This window comes from Falco peregrinus, chromosome 2, assembly GCF_023634155.1.
Source record: "Falco peregrinus isolate bFalPer1 chromosome 2, bFalPer1.pri, whole genome shotgun sequence".
NCBI classification, from domain to species: Eukaryota; Metazoa; Chordata; class Aves; order Falconiformes; family Falconidae; genus Falco; species Falco peregrinus.
Genome location: NC_073722.1, coordinates 25,321,789 through 25,335,249, shown reverse-complemented (window position 1 = coordinate 25,335,249; position 13,461 = coordinate 25,321,789).

Genomic DNA, 13,461 nt, shown 5'->3' with positions numbered 1-13,461 from the left:
GGCAGAGTGATTAATTTTTTTCCCCTAAGCTCTTTCCAAAGATGTAATAATTGTGTTATATTTTTTACCTTGGTCTGGGCAGCAAAAGAACCAATTTGATATTAGGCAATCGACACCTCAATTCTTTCAACTTGGGGCAGGAGGAGATGGCAGCACAGACTAATTTATTAATGCTGTGTCTGCAAACTTGTAAATCAACTCTCTGCTTAATTGCAAAATATTCCTAGGAAGAGGGAAGCTGAGAACAGAGATAATTTTGTATTCAAAATTTCCTAATAAATTTCCCTGTGCACTGACCAATTTCATCGTCTTGCCGTTGATAAGCTGACTTTCCTCCCCTTGGAGCTGGGTGTGCACTCACCAATGTGGTCATTGCCGTTGCACTCTCTGTGTTCCTAGGTCTGCCAGATCTGTAAGTTTGCAGGCAATTGACTTATTTCTCACTTTTGCCACACTGCCGGGAGTTATGGTAGCACTAAAGTAACCAGAAGGGGAAGATCTCAGAGCAGTGGTGAACTGTATTTCTCTTCAAAGTGCTCGCCTGTCATCGTGCTCAATCTGCCAAAGGCTAGGGAAAAAATGCCTAATTCCTTCCTGTCTGCACTTACTTCTGCCTCTCTCATGAGATTCCTGAAAGAACTAGAGGTTCTAGCCCGATAGGTTAAGTACCAACGATGAAATGCTAGCCTGGATGCTGGTCCTTGCTCCACAACACCAAAACTCTGCTACAATCCTGCCTATTGTGAAATTTCCTTAAGAGGTACCAAGGGAAAAATGGCATTTTCATGCTGAGAGTCCTCTTTCTTCAATACAAACGTATTCAGAGTAGAACCTGAGGTGATATGCTGGGTGTGCCCAATGCAAAGGGATCATAAAAACACAGATGAGCTTTCAAATGTAAGGAATATAGTCTCTGTGAACTCTTTTCTGACTTTTTCCCCCCTATACTTGAGGTTCCCTCCCTCGCTCCCCACAACATAAATTAACATTTCCGGGCTTGTGGCTGTTTACAAGATGTCATTATATGCTTGCTTTTGTTTATTTGGGTAGATCTTTCCTATGCTATCAGTTTGTTTTTCTTTTTGTGGCAATGCTCTGTGCTAACAGGCTTTCTGCTGTGCAAAGCACTGGCTCAGCAGCAGCCTGGCTCTGGGCGCAGTCGTCTTGGGGTTCAGGGTAAAGGCTTTGCTTGTTGCGTTAAGTCCTCACGGCACTGACGTCAATGGCAACGTAGATGAAGCCGGCTTTTCATCACTGATTTCAGTTGTCACTTTAAGTAGAACAGGTAGAGAAGAACAATTGTGGCTGACCTGCATGCTACTTCTTTTTTGAGGAATTTCTGGAGGGCAGCAGTGGCTGAGCTCTTAGGAAATTGCAATGGCTGGTACGTTAAGGGCCCATGTCATGGAGGAAAGGGATTTGTGTGTTAGGGAGTGGCCAGTGTCTTGTGGCATGTAGCAATCAACATTAAAACAGCATATTTTGTGAGATAATGGTTAAGTACTTCAGTGTTATCCAAGTGTCTCAGCAGGAATTTATGTCCAGGAATAGGCTGAGCTAAATGAAATATATAGAAATCTCAATGATTCCATTACTTTGGCAGTTAAACATGCAAAATGGTAAGACAGCAATGATAAACTCCCCATCCAGTGACAAACTCCTCAATGGGCCTTCTGTCCTGTGGGTTTCAAACTGTCAACTCCAGCAACAGGATCTTAAATTGTATTACTTTCTTCTGCATTCTCAAACATCTGGAAAGCCACTTCATAGTCTTTCTGGTCTACAGTGGGAGGTTTCCTAACAAATAATTGAAAAGGCCTTAAAAAAAACAAGCTGCCTTCAAGTAAAGCTATGCTTCTGGTGAGCTGAACTGAAAAAGTTTCCATCTTTTTAGTAGAACAGTCATGATTGAAATCTGGAGGACAGGTGTTCATGGGCCTTGGACATTCTCCTGTTCAGGGCTTATAAAATCAACTGGACGACATGCCCATGTTCTCTTGGGCGTAGCATCATCTCCCTGTGCTGATACTTTAATTTTTTTAATACTTTAACACTTTAAATACTGCCAATTTTTAAAGCAATCTTTTTTATTATTCTTCAACTAGGAAAAATTTGTTCACATACATTCATTTGCCTCTGACTGGTCTTGATGTAAATGATAACATGATTCAGCATTAATTCAGCAGAGAAGCTCTTAAAGTATATTGCCTTTAGAGGGAGATCAGAGCATTAAGTGGCTCATCACAATGAAATAATGTGTCAGGGGAGCAGAAAGTCACTGCAGAAAGAGATGAAGAAGCTCTGAGATTGCTTCACTATGCCAAAAAGGAAATACTTTTCAATCAGCAAGTGTGGCTTGACGAATGTGTAACATTTGCAGTGCTTATGAAGAACCTTTTTTGCTCAGTCATTTTCCTGTGATGTAATTAACCATCTTGTTTGACGTTGATAAGAACATTTATTGATGGCCTAGAATGTCTTCATTCTATGACATGGCAAACTCCTCAACAGCTGGCCTGACCTAGAGTTTTGGGAAAGTCTTGTGCAAATACCTGCTGTACCAATAGAGCTAGAGGGACTGGAGACTCAAAAAAAATGTCTCGTGCCTGGGAGCATTGCTCAGTCACTTCCCTTTAAGCTGTGCTAGGCTAGCCCTACACATCTGGCTCTGTCAGTGTATGCTCAAAGCAGTGTTTAGGACCGTGTTTTAGAAAAAAAAGCAACAGAAAGTCAGATGAGCATCATTTATTCTGTCTCTGTCGCTGTGAAACAGGAACACCTCGTGCTGTTTGCACTGGTGCTCAGAATATCCTGCAACTATTCCTTTGTATTGGAGCCAGTACAGTAATCTTTAATGAAGGCTGTGACCAGGAGGCAGCTGAAATTACGAGTATGTGATCGACACTGTCACTTTTAGACAGACTCTCAACAAAGGTAAGAGGAAAATAATTCAGTATAATCCCAAAGGAATTAACTCTTTCAAGGGTTATGCCCTGGGCAATTAGCTGAATTTTGCAAATGGGATCAGCCCAACCTTCTGGCCAGGCTTTTCCAGCTACAAGGCGATTCCCCTCCCTTTCCTAATTAATACAACCAGTTGGCCACACTTGATCATTAGTTACTGGTGCGAGAGAAGAGAGGCTGACTGGTCCACTGCTGGTTGGTGTGATGAAAGGCCATAGGTATGCTCTTCTCTCACTGGTGCCTCCTGGAAGTAGGGATAAGAAAGGGAGGCAGATCAGATAATTTTCTTATGCCAATGATTATGAATCAGAGGAGCTCAAGGAGGAGTAACTTTAAAAGCATTTATCTGTGATGAGGTTAGTGTGTCAAGAGGTCTATCTGATGACACAAAGAACAGGAACACATGTCATAACATAAGGAAAATGTGCTATCTGTGCAGCTCATCCTGCCACTCTGCATGGACAGTATTTGTAGGAGACTGAAGGAAGGCCCAGCGACAATAACCTCTCCTTGATGCTGACATGATAGACCTGACCCTTGATACCGCTAGGTGAGGATTATTGCAACAGATGGTTAAACTGCTTTGAGGAAACAAGTAGCAGGACTGATGAAACTGGTTTTCAGTGGACTCAAGTTTTGCAGTTGGATTCTCTGATGTCTAATCAGGTACACAGTCCAACCACAGAACTTCCACAATTGAAGTGCTCGTACCTTCTCTTTCTTTCTCCAGCATGTTATTTCTTTCTCCAGCCTTAGGTTCTCCAGCATGTTATGAAAGTGTGTTATGTGCTTACACTGCAGTCTTTTTCTCAGTGTGAGTGCAATGGTGATGTCTACAGCTACCTGTAGACTTTCAGGAGATGTCTAGAAAGTGAATATTTTTGACCCTAATACTTTGAAAATGGCCAACACTCAAAAGTTGCTGGGAGAACAGAGGAATACAGAACAATCAGGACAGCTTCATCACACAATAGACTTTATTTACTAAGAAAACCACGCTAGGTGCTGCCAAACAGATGTGGAACTGGATTTCAGTACTGTTCCATTCCTGGGCCATCATCCAAATAAGTAATCATATTTGAAAAACAGCTATGTAGACAGAAAATCCCCATGTTGTCTGTGGCAGCTACAGACATGTAGCAGGGGTAGTGTGAGAAGGACATCCTGCCATTCCATACCTATTTAAGTGTGTGTGTACTGAGATGGGTGGGGGTGGAGGTGAAAGAAGGATGATACTCAGATGAGGACAAAAATGCTGAAATCCTGCTGCTACTCTCAAAGTGAGTTGAGAATCACTGTCAAGCTTGTCTGTCCCTCAGTTTGTCCTTCAGAGTCTCCTCTGGCCACCTAGAAGTGCCCCGGTAGCCAGAGGATTCCAAAGGTGTCGGAGGGTGTGCTGGGGCACCAGATCTCCTCTTTGCTCCACCAAACAGCTTTGGAGATCTGCCTGCTTTGCTTCTCCGTTGTGAACTTTCTTATCTCCAGCCTTTTTTGATCAATATAAGTATGAGGAAGGGAGGAGTGTGCCTTCCTTTCCTATTGCAGCGGTGGGATTTGCTTGGAGCCGTGGCCTTGCAGCCAGATTTGTGTTAAGGCAGTGTGTGTGTGCCCCAAACAGGGACAGGAGCCTCAGTCCTAGGCACCGTGGAAGTATGGACCAAAGGGATTGTTCTTCTCCAAAAAAAGGCTTCTGCAGTTGAGTCACAACAACCTGTATGAACCGGGAAAGGCAATGGCAGGTGTTGCAAACATCATACACTGTGGTACGTCTGGAGGACTGCGATTGCACATCTGCAGAGTGGCTGTGTTACTGGAACAAGTCAGCAATTAGCAAAGCGAGTTGTGTTGACACTTTAAATAGCACATTCCCAACAATTTCCCTTTTATTAAGGAGAACATCCAGCCTGGACATGTTTTTCACAGAGGCTGGCAATTAACTTTATGAAGCCATCACAACTGTCACATGACTAGTATTTATTTAGAAGGGAGTTTGCCTGAGAAATAAATAAGCAGCAAGCTAATCAGGGCTGAAACAGGTAGTATCTCCCTTGCTTTACCCACAGCCTACTACCTCCTGCTGTGTTTTCACTGAGAATGTGTTAGAAAAATACAACTTGAAAATAGCGTTGCTCCTTTGCAGTAGGTAAAATGACAGAAGGGCGTCTGTAGGCAGAAAGAAGAGCCTCTTAGGCTTGAGAAACCCGGGACAATCACGTAGGTTTATATTTAAATCAGTGTCCGTCTGTTACTGGTGGTGAAGTTACATAATCTGACCTTCAGGCCACGTGGACCCCAGTTTGCTGGCTTCCTTCAACTTAAAGCAGCTCAGACCCCCTCCCAGCCCTCAGGGGTCTGCCCAAAGGTCAGGGTTTCTCCTACGCCTCTCCCGGTGGCAGCGCTAGCTCAGTTCAAGTACAGTGAGAAGGTGGAAGGGTAAAACGCCTTCTTGCAACCTTGCTAAGAAAAGGTCTAAGCCATTTGGCCATATGAAACCTGCCCTTTTCCTCATTTCTAAAGGAATCAGAAACTGGCACAAATATTTACTGGGATGTGTGGGAAAGAATTGTTTCATCGCTCCAAACCCTATTGTCTCTAGCCCAGTTTTCAACTTCTAGGTGACTGCAGTGCAATGGGAGAAAAATGGAGCTGTGGTGCCGTTCACATCGGCTACCCAAATAATTTCATTTCCCTGCAAATGGGACCGAATAAAAGCAGCTGAGTCTTACTGCTCTCAGCCCAGAAATCCCATTAAGGCAAAGGAATGCTGAGGACTGTAGTTTTGGAATGATGAAAATATATTGATGGGCACAGCTTATACAAGGCATCAAACTGACAAGACTGGATATTGCAAAATCTTTTATGTTTACACATGGAAACAGATGCTAGGCAAGTGTATCTGAGTATTTGTTGTTTAAAAGGCAAAATTCTGTAAGTAACAAAGGAAAAATTCTTAATTGGGAGACATACACGGTAATAAAAACATTAGGAAAAAATCTTTGATTTCATTTACAGGAACTTACTACAGTTACTCTGGACGTATGACGCTACCTCTACACAAACAGTATATGTACATAACTATGAGGGTTTCTTCAGCATTTTGGAAAATGAGTAGATGAATGCAAATCATACAGTCTCACCATGATGGCATTTAAATACTAGTATTAAAAAACTGTTTAGATCCCCCTTAATTTTCTGCTGGACAGCAATTTGAAGAGCAGAGGAAACTGCATATACACAATTCCAAAAGGAATTTGGACTAGAATAAATAAACATCCATCAACACTACAGCATCCTTACTTACATATAATTTTGTATAAATTATGACATTATGCCATACAAAAGAAGACATCACATGTCCAAGGTTGCAAGGAGCAAACCCCACCAGCTCCCTCACAATGCAAAGGCACGAAGGTAAGCAGTGCTGCATGTACCGGGACTTGGGGCAGCAGAAGGGAGCTGGAAGTTGCCGGTGAACTTGCATTGCTGAGTTAACCTTCGGCTGTGGCACAGCAGGCAGCATGGCTTTCCCACAGTAGCTGGGAAGGTTTTATTTCCAAGGCACATAGCTCTGCGATGTGCAAAACAAAACAAAGCCGTGTTCTGGGAGCCAGCAGTTCCCTTCGCTACTTGGAGCTGCTGCTCTGTGGAATAAATATTTCTATGCAAGTTACTCAAGTCCTTACAAAGATGCCTAGCATGGAAATATTCTTCATGCTGATGCTGAACTTTCAGCAGTGGTTTGCTCACATTGGAGACCTGGCTAAATTTTTCCTGTGAAAGAATTCAGGATATTCCCTCTATCTTTTCCCTTGCACTACATCCCAAAAGGAAGTAAACAAGGCAGTAAGTAAGTATGGCACTTAGAATTGTGCTTTTCAGTGTCCAAATTGAAAAAAAATATATCTTACACAGTACTTGTAATATTTAAATAAACACAATCAGATGTCATTTCATTAAACAAAGTCCCCAATAAACAGGCTGAGCTCAAACGCAGCGCATTTCAAGAGAAAGCCCCCGAAGCCGCAGGCTCGGTGTTCTTTCCCCTCCAGCGAGTTTCTTTCCCCCATTAGTTCTTCTGTGTTGAGCTGAAAGCAGAAAGCCGAGATGCCCGCGATCACCAGCGCTGCCCGCCGCCTGCGAGCCTTCGGCTGGTGGGGTGCGGGGTGCAGAGAGGTGGGGTGTGGGGACTGGGGTGCAGGGGACCGGGGTTTGGGGAAGCGGGGCTGCGGAGTGTGGGCAGCTGGGGTGCAGGGAGGTGGGCTGCGGGGGTGAGGGGTGAGGAGAGCGGGGTGTGGGGGAGCGGGGTGCTGGGAGCAGGGTGCGGGGCGCGGAAGAGTGAGGTGCAGAGCGGGGGTGCGGGGAGTGGGGTGCGGGGGTGAGGGGTGAGGAGAGTGGGGTGCGGGGGAGCTGAGGGGCTCCCCGCGCTCACCCCGGGCCCGCTGCAGCCGGGGCAGCCGCCGCTCGCTGCCGCCCCCCCCTCCCCCGCGGTACCTGTGGTGGATCCGGGTGAGGATGAGCTTGACCCAGGGCGCGGCGGGGTCCAGGCAGAGCGTCTGTCCCTGCTTCGTCGTGGCGCTGCGGGGCGGGGGCGGCAGCGGGTGAGGCCGGGCCGGGAGCGGGGCCGGGGTGCGGGAGCGGGGCCGGGGTGCGGGAGCGGGCACTTACATGACCTCGGGCACGGCGCAGTGCGGCCCCTCGGCGAGCAGCTGGACGCGGGCCAGGCGCCGCGGCGGGATCACCTGGGACACGGTGCGCAGGCAGCGGCAGCGCAGCTCCCCGGCCAGCGGCGCGGCTGCGGGCGAGAGGCAGGGGCTGAGCCTGGGCTGCGGGCCCGCCGCGACCCCCGCCCCCGCCCCCAACGCTAACCCGGCGGGCCTAACCCTAACCTCAGCCCGCCGGGCCGGCCCGCGGCCGCTTACCTCGGCAAAGGGCGGCCAGCAGCGGGGGGAGGAGGAGGAGGAGGAGGGGCAGGCGGCGGGGGTGCGCGCTCATGGCTGGTGCTGGCGGCCGAGGTGCTGCGGGAGCCGGCTGGGCCGCCCCGTGCGCCGCCGGGGCTTTTATCCCCCGCCGGGAGCCGTCGGGGAATTTCCCAGGCGCGGAGCGGAGCCGGGGGGTACCTGGCAGCGCTCCCTCTCCTGCGCCTCGGGCCGGGGGGGCGGCCCGGCCGGGGCGCACTGGCGGCCCCGTTGTCCCCTGCCCGCCCCGGTCCCGCTACGGGCTTCTGGCGCGGCGGCGCTTCCCGGTACGGGACGGGAGAAGCACGGCGCTGCCCGGGCCCCGGCCCCGCTCACGGTCCCCGTGGGACCCGGAGGAGGCTCAGCCCGCTCTCTGGAAGGAGCTGAGGCTTTTTTTGTGGCGGACCTCGGTTTGCTCTCGGGCAGTCTATGCGCGGCGTGCTGAGCTGGGGTGGGTTTGGGCTCCCCCGGGCAAGCACACCCGCTCAGCGGGGGATTGCTTCCCTGGGCATCCCGTTCTTCAGCTGCCTTTGGAAAACTGCAAATCTGTTTTCCCTGTAATTAGGAGACGCTCAAATTTCCATACCTACGCTTCGCGAATACAAGCCTTCTATTCTACTCCTCTGCAAAGAGTAGTCACTCCCTTTGTCCCCGTGACTGCCAAGGCACTTTGCTAACTTCTGCTACAAAAACAAACCTGCAAAAAAGCATTTTTCTGGGAGCTTTTAAAGAAAACTAGGTGCCATTTTTTTGAGCTTTATTTACACCTGGGTTTAGTTCAATTATGGTCAAAGCGATTTTGTAATTGGTTTTGATATGAAATACAATTTTGCACGCCATTTTTTTTGCAGCTGATCCTTTTTCTCTTTTCCACAGATGCTTGTGAACATGAGCAGAATTCAGCAAATCAAATTGTTCCAGGGTCAGGCTGTTATGTGTCTTGTCCCAAAAACTGGAATGCCTTGTGTATCCCTAAAGCTTCTAGGTCAGGGGTTTTTGTACCACTTGTCATGTGTTGCTTTGCTTTATGACATGTAAAATTCTGGCTCTGCCGGAATGTGAGATTTGCAAAGGTGTTCTTATATCTCCCTCCCCCTATAACCTTCTGATCTTTTTTTACTTAAAGATTTATTTGCTGTAGAATAGGCATCTGAAACTTTAAGCGCTAATGCAAACTCAGATAAAACTGGTCAGGTTTCAGGGAAGCATTCCTCTTTTGGGAAGAAGAGATATGCTCATGAATCATTATTAGAATTGACTTGAAACCAAGCATGTTATAGTGACTGTTGTAAACTGGCTTGACTTGACTTTCAGGGGAAAATTGATATTGTTTCCTTATAAGAAGACAGTCAGCACAGAGGTAGCTTCTTGCAATTGAAGTATTTAGATTATATTTACTTCTTTTTAGAGACAAGCCAAGTAATAATTTATTATAGTGACATTAACAGGACAGAACAGGAATTAACTGTAGGTAAAACTATACTGCCAGGCTTTTCAAGATGGAAAGCAAAATAAAGTGCTTTTTGAAATCACAAGGATCACAGTACAGTAATCCTATCAGAAGATTTACTGTCTGAAAACAAAACCAAGTCAGGACTCAAAACAGGTAAGATGTAGCATGACTGTCGTTCCTGAGCTTTGTCATCTACAGATCAGGTCGTTCATAGGGCTGCTGGCTTCGCCCCTCAGGAGGTCAGCTGTGAGGGAAGATTATATGTCATAAGCAAATGGTGATTGCCCCATGTAATCGGGAAATATCTCATGACTAATTTGCACCCCTTTGCAATTGCAGTTTGGTAATGATATCCTTGGAAGCTGTTGGCTTGTAGCTTGGTCTTAAAAGGAAATTACATGATCAAGATCTCCATTCTGCTCCATCATTCCCCTCACAGTTTCACTCTGCCAGTAAAGTTTGTATCATTTGGCCAACTTCAGAAAGATTTGACAAAGGGCTTTCAAGGGATATCAACCAGGCTAGTACAAGTTTGTGGAGAGCCAGTGTTGGATGGAGGGAGACACAGCACCAGACCAGCACTGCCATTGAGGGAAAATCTGCAGCATAAGCTGTGCTCTTTCTGCCTCGCCAGCTGGCAGCTCTCCTTCTTGCAGCCAGCACATAGCTTGGTGTTCACTACCTCCTGCATCATCTGTTGTCCAGCTGTTTAGGTGTGATCAGATTGTGGAAAACGCTGGCCAAATGTGGGATGGCTTATATGGCCTTGGGGACAAATGGAGAGGTTGCAAGAGAGGCAGCTGTGGACTGTAGTCTACTAGAAGACATAGTGGTTGTGCAGGAGTCCAGAGGGTGTTACACTGAGTAGACTGGAAGAAGCATACATCTTTAAATCTGGGCCTGTTACCTTCCTGCCATCTTATGCCATCTCTCTATTTTTTTTTTAGTTGAAAACTAATTAATTATTTTTAATGCAAATGAATTCTCCACTGATGTGTATATGAAATTCTGCATAAAGTTGATGCATCATGTAACTTGAACTTCCATCTTCCAGACAAAACTTTGTAGCAGAGATGCTCTTCCAGGCTCTATTTTTGCAGCCTGACTCTCCCTTCTAACGAGTAATAGTGGTAGCAGTAGTAGACCCTGGTGCGTAGTGTTCTATCGATTTTTTGAAGCCATTAGAGTGGCAGCTGAAGAGGTTGAAGCCAGGGAGAGGCAGGGGTATGCTTTTCTTGAAAACTGGAGAGATTCCTTAAAAAACCCATAAGAAACACAGCTGTAAGAATGGACACTTGCCTACAGGTGCTTAGGGGCAACCACTAAGCAGAAAATTTCAAAACCTTCCCGGGAATCCCTTGAGGTTGTAGAGATGGAGCCACCATTCCTTCCAGGCTGTAGCACCACTGTGAGTTCCCTGTGTGGCTGTCCCACAGAAGTGCTCTGTTCTTTGCAGGACAACACTAATGAATGAAGATTGTATTTGCATATGTGCGTTAGTATGTTGATAGGAATACACACACTTGAGTGACCTTAATCTATGGGAATCAGGTGCCTTATTCTACTCTCGCAGACCTCTGCATGTCCATAACTAGTTTTCTCCTAAACATAGCCCTCACAAACTGAACAGCAAAACTGAGGCTGACTCTGTATTACCAGGAAGAAGGATTTGCCCAGCTGTAGAAACTGAGGCAATAAACAGTTAGGAAGATGCACAGATAATCTAGTGCAGGTCGTTAGCAGATCCAGCTCCGAAAAAATGAGGAGAGCAGATCTGTTGAGTAAGAAATTGTCACTCATACACAGTCAGATTATGTGTTGCTCTTGGACGGTACACATGAGTAAGGACAGTTTACGTGGTTTTATGCTTGGATGACTGTTCACAATATCTGAACTGTATGACACATTCCACAGTGGTTACTGCTGAGGAAATTCCAGAAGGCGTCCCATGGGGTCTGAAGCGTGAGGCTGTTTCGGACGAGGAGCAGCAGTGTGTGAGGCTCGGCCGCCACCTCTCCAGCAGAGGCATGAGCTGAGCCGAGTAGCGGTCTGGGGGCTGTGAGCATGCTGAGGTGCCATAGGCATTACAAGGCTTGAGCCTGTGAGTCAGCGCTCGTGCAAACGGGCCTGGCACAAGGGAAATGGGCATTCCTGGGAGTATTTCAGAAGTCAAGGCCATCTGCCTGAGCAAGACTTTGTACCTGCAGACTTGCAGGTCACCTCTAGCTACCTTCCATGTGAATGTGGGTAGGCTCTTTTCAGTCCAGATGACAACAGCAACAAGGTTGAGCTGCAGATGAACTTGCCTGGACTCCCCTTTCCTCTGTTTCCCTTACTGCCTTTGACACATTTCCTTTTGAAAGTAAGGAAAAGTCAGGGAACAGATAGCATCACATCAGCCAGAATTTAGAAAGCTGAGTTCTTCCCTGGCTGCTGCCATATCTCTTTCATTATAGATAAGTGTGCCATGCCTTGGTTGCAGGTGGTACCAATGTGCTTCAGTTACATTTAAATTAGTTATCATGAGCAGTGGTGTCAGTGTAGCTATGACAGAACTCACCAAAGCATTTGTATTTGCCTCGTTGAAGTCACTATTCAAGTTACCCTCCTTGCCTGGGCCCTTTGCAGTGTGAAGATACTCTGAGGTCCTCTGGTGTCCTCAGCGTGGGCCTGAGGGTTGCCGGAGCACGGAAAGCTGTCCCAGGTTAGGCAAGCCCTAAGGAAATGCATACAGAGTACTACTAGCCATGTGACTTAATCTTCTTCATGTTATCCTGTTGCTAATTCAATAAATGCAGGAAGTGATTCCCTTGCTTTGTTGGGCTGCTTGCGTTTCCACTGCAGGTATTTGGCTTGGCATCTGTAGCGGGAGCGTGTAGTTCACTGGCGGCAGGCCCAGAAAAGCTACAAGACAATTAAACAGGAGACAATGTCTCTTTCATTTCAACAAGTAAGGACTTCTTGTAACTGTGCAAAAATGAGTTTGGAGGGTATGACCCAGGTACAAGTCTTAGGTCAACTCTTCACATTGCCTAGAAACTGTTTCACACAGGCAATCTGTAAGGGGCTGGGGTGTTTCCTCACAAGTCAGGTGTCTCTTCCAGTGCTTTGATTAGGAATGAGTTATGTTTTGATGTGTAAGAGAGTGCTAGAAAAATGTCAAGTCACTGCTACCTACTAGTGTCTGCACTCAGAGGGTATATACTGCTGCTAACTGCTCCGATATTTATTATTATGTTAACTTTTTTTCCTATACCAATAGTATGTTTCATAGCATTCCCTAGCTGTGATAGGCTGCTATTCCCTCTATTCCCTAGCACATAAGACTCCTCTTGTGGATCCTGCTCTGTTGTGAGGTACAAACATATAATCATCTCTGCCCTCAGACAGCCAATGCCGTGGCTTTTCAGTCTTTGGGAAGATTTGCTGGAGGTTTCAACATCCTGCTACAATTTTGTGCAGAATATGTGTTGTATCTATCAGATGTTTTATTTCCTTGAATTTCCATGTGTGTTTCTCTAGCTTTGAACTGTTTCCAGTCTATATTCCCTCGTAAATAATACCTGAATATGTAAGAAATACAAGTGTCCCATTGTTCAACTTGTGTCATGAAGGATCTCAACTCAGTTTTGTCACCTGCATTGTGGCACACATCACACGCTGTTGTGCACTCATTTCTTTAATACCTTTTGAGATGTTAACATTTGCATTTAAAATGATGACCTATAGCAAATAATGGTCAGTATTTTCTTACCTGTCTTCCTGCATCGTCACCTAACTTTAACATTCTGGAGTCTTTAGGTCTGTCTTTTTCCCCTCAACAGAGTTAGAGGTTCTCCTTCATCTGTGCACATTGATGACAATAAGAGCAGAAACACACACTTAATAGCTGCAAAGGAATGTGTTTGTATCGCTCAGACATTTCCTTAGCAAATATAAAGGATTGGCTTTGACATACGTTTGTTTGGTAATTGTTTATCCATTCCTCAGATTCAAATGCCAGCTAATGATTTCTGAGATAGCTAATGGGATTGTAGCCGCTGCCACACTGTGACCTTTGTGTGGCTCTCAGACACACAACCATTTCAA